This window comes from Tripterygium wilfordii, chromosome 2 (assembly GCF_013401445.1).
Source record: "Tripterygium wilfordii isolate XIE 37 chromosome 2, ASM1340144v1, whole genome shotgun sequence".
NCBI classification, from domain to species: domain Eukaryota; kingdom Viridiplantae; phylum Streptophyta; class Magnoliopsida; order Celastrales; family Celastraceae; genus Tripterygium; species Tripterygium wilfordii.
In genome coordinates, this window is record NC_052233.1 from 6,165,805 (window position 1) to 6,169,916 (window position 4,112).

Below are 4,112 nucleotides of genomic sequence, written 5' to 3' on the forward strand. Positions count from 1 at the left end.
AGAACATGCATGGTCATCAATGCAAATAAATAAAGGGAGGGAGAAAGCTTAAACACAACACTTGTTTTAGATAAGGAGAAAGACAACCTGATTTGGAGAAATCACCACAAGCCTCAACACCTTCACAACAATTCTTGGGAAACAAATCAAGGAGGATGGTGCACAGGATACTTTCCATTCAGAATCCCCGAAACATTTGGCCCACAGAATTGAAATTGACGAGCCACAAATTTCCACCCTTTTTCTATCTTAGAATTCGTTATCGTGAAAGTACCATGGATAGACAATTTCAATGTCTCAAAAGGAGCACACACTTTACCTCTCAACATTGTTTTGGACCGTGCCTTTTTCAACTTCCTTGCTCTTGTCCCCATGCCTTTCAAAGTTGGAGATAGCTTGCTAGTAACAAGGGAAGTAGCCATGAGCTCGTTGGATATTGGTGATGATGGGGTCTTTTTGCCTTCATTGCTATCACCATCCACATATTCAACAACCTCATCACTTGAAGCCGTTTGTGTCAATAAATTCACTCTCTCATGGCCTACCATATCAACATGAAGGCATTCTCTAATGACATCCGGACTCTTCATAGCCTTAAAAATTTTGAACTCAATGGTCTTGTCAAAGACTGTCATTGTGAGCATGCCCTTTTCCACATCTATAATGGTCTTTGTGGTAGCCATAAAACCACGGCCTAGAATGAGTGGTACATCTCTTGTCGGATTAGGTTCACCCTCCATATCAAGCACCAGAAAATCCACCGGAATAACAAAATCACCCACCTTTACTAAAACATCTTCAACTAACCCAAAAGGATGCACTAAAGAGCGATCAGCTAGTTGGAGAGTGACTGAAGTTGGTTTCAACTCACCTATCTTCAAAGTAGTGTAAACAGAATAAGGCATGATATTTACACTTGCACCAAGATCCATCAAGGCCTTTTCAATTTCTTTCTCTCCAATAATACAAGGAATGGTAAAGCTACCCGGATCTTTTAATTTGGGTGGGAGCTTCTTTTGTAAAATAGCACTTGTCTCTTCGGAGAGAAATACTTCTTCATGATCACCAATCTTTCTTTTGTTAGTGCACAACTCCTTCAAAAATTTTGCATATGCGGGAATAGACTTAATTGCCTCAATGAGTGGAATATTAATCTCCACCTTCTTCAAAACTTCAAAAATATCCCGATTATACTTGCTTTTCTTAGCCGGTGCAAGACGAGATGGAAAAGGCACTTTTGGAACATACTCTTCTACTTCCGACTTTTCCTTCTCAACATGAGGTATTTTGGAAACCCTTGGCTCCACCGCTATAGGTTCATCATGATTCTCACCTTCAAGCTTTTTATACTCAATCTTGTTATCCACTTTTTCCCACTTCGCAAAACAGTAATAGCATTAGCATCTTCATACTGCTTAGGATTTACCTCAGGTTGACTCGGCAGCTTTCCTGGCTGTCTTTCACTCAAGGCATGAGCAAGTTGTCCTACTTGCATTTCAAGCTTTGCGATAGATTGAGTATTACTGGAAACAGTTTGTTGCAACTGAGTCATTGACTTGCTCATCTCTGCTTGTGAATGTTGCATTGAGACTTGTGATTGAGCAAGTTGGGAAATAAGGTCCTCCATAGTAGACTTCCTTGCATCTTGAGAAGGTGGCTCGTGTCGTGGAGCTTGCCAAGGTCTAGGCCCTTGATTGAAATTCTGGGGTGAAGCATAGGAGAAATTGGGGTGATTCTTCCATCCTGGGTTATATGTGTGAGAAAACGGATCATTCTGCTGCCTATGAAAAGGTTGAATAGCATTAACTTCAGCTTCAGGAAATGTCCCACTTCTAGAACATACATGAGTAGGATGATCGGTGCCTCCACAAATGCCGCAAGGATCCAAATTTCTGCTCAGCAAAGTCACTACCGCATCCAATTTCCTAGCCACAGATGCCATCTCTGTATTTGAACCACTAGCCTCATAAACCATGTGTCTAGGAGCATCAAGATCACGATTATCCCATTGTGAGGAATTTGCCACCACAGTCTCAATAATTTCATTGGCTTCAGTTGGTTCCTTAGCCATAATATTTCCTCCAGCAGCTGCATCTAACCTATGGCGGCATTCATCAGCCAGATGTTGGTAAAAGTATGATATAATCTGCCATGGCAAGAATTGATGATGTGGGCAACCAATCAATAAAGTTTTATATCGCTCCCAAACCTTAAAAAGTGGTTCTTCCTTGTTCTGCCTGAAATGGAAAATCTGATCCCTAAGCCTCTGTGTCCTTGACTGAGTATAGAACTTCTGAATAAACTTAGCAGAAAGTTGATCCCAAGAAGTGATAGAATTTGGTGGCAGAGTCTTGAACCAGATCTTAGCACTTTCCTTAAGAAAAAAAGGAAATAGCTTCAACCGTATGAACTCTTCAGATATGCCTTGAATTTTTTGAGTGCCACAAATCTCCAGAAAATTATCAATGTGATCACTAGCATCTTGATTTTCCGCTCCTGAGAATGATGGGAGCATGTTAATCACATGACATTTAAGCTCATAAGATAGATTTGGCGGAATGGTTGGTAATATGATGCAAGATTGTCTAGTAGAGAATTGTGGCATAGAGTAGTCCATGATGGTAACAGGAGCATTTGCATTGTTGCCAACTTCTTCACGATTTTCAGCCATGCTTGCTTGTTCAGAATGTTCTCCCAAAATTTTGTCACTAGACGAACTAGAGCTGGATGTAGGAGAGATAGACCGAGTAGAAGATTGCTCCTCAAGAAGGTCCTTGTCTCTCTTGTTCCTTCGGGTACGTTCCAAGTCTAGATCAACAGGAAGAATTTCAGTATCTTGAGAACGCCTTCCTTGCATGAACTACAAACAAGAAAGAATAGTATAAGGATCATTAATTGTCAAGTAAGTAAAAACTAAACTAAGTATGTAAGTATCTATGTATATAAACAAGAGTGGATCAAATATAAGCAACCGTCCCCGGCAACGGCGCCATAAACTTGTTGGGTCTAAATTAACCTTACTAGCAAGTGTACTAGTCGGCGACTACAGCACAATGATAAGCAAGGGTCGAATCCACAGGGACGGTGTTATATCTAATCCAAATTTATACTTGTATTTACGTATGGACAATGCAAACAAAAGTAAAGTTCAACTCAAGATTGTTTGGTTGGGTAATTAAACTAAAACAAGCAAATAGTAAAGTATTTTTGGTATTTTCTTTGAATAAGGATGTAACTAATGCAAATGAGATAAACACCAAAGCTTTGGAATCCCCCTTGGGAAATAACTTGCGATGACACAAATTCACACACATATTTGCTAATTCGGGCATAACGAATCCGTACCTAAGTCGGTTTTAGCGCACTTAAGCCAAATCTCCCTAAAATCGATTACTAGCCATCTTATTGGTCTAGGTCGGATATTCCTAAATACATTCTAGCCATCTTAATGGTCTAAACATGCATAGAAATTCATGGAGTTCTATGGAGATTAGGATTCATACAAATTGTCACCTAATTAAAGGGAGACACATTCATAATCAAGTGTTTCAAGAAGCATAATCTACTTGACATATTATTGTCTAAGCAAATTCTCCAAACAATTTCATCCAAAAACCTAAAGTGTTGGCCAAACACCACAAGCATGAAGAAATTGCAATCAAACATAGAAACACAAGATTTATACCCAAATCAACTCATATATATGTAAATCAAGTCATAAACAAAGTCATCAAACCCAAGGCTTCAACCTAGCCTTGGCACAAGAGGTTTAGTTACACATAATGAGAGAAAAACACAAAAGGAGAGATGAGAAAATCATGAATAAACCCAATTAGTTGAGTAGATCCAAGTTGAGCTGAAGAATCTCTCCTCCTAGCTCCAAGAGTCGCCTCCCCCTCTGCTTTCGCTCCCCAGAAATTCTATTCTAGGTCTCCAAGTGTCCTGCGGCTCGGCAAGTTCGCGAATTAAAACATACCAAAAAACTGTCTTGTGCGCCTAGGCGCGTTGTATTCACGCCTAGGCGCACCACGCCTAGGCGCACGCCTAGGCGCACGCCTAGGCGCAATCCTAGGCGTGCACAACTTCAAATTCACGCCCCAACTCGCTGGACT

General features: G+C 40.4%; 1 non-coding gene across 1 annotated transcript; it reads left to right on the forward strand.

Annotated features, from left to right (window-relative positions):
• The first annotated feature begins 2,159 nt into the window (after positions 1–2,159).
• Positions 2,160–2,266, forward strand: LOC119983972. The gene has a single exon (XR_005464815.1). It is a non-coding gene; the product is annotated as a small nucleolar RNA R71 (small nucleolar RNA).
• Positions 2,267–4,112: the final 1,846 nt, after the last annotated feature.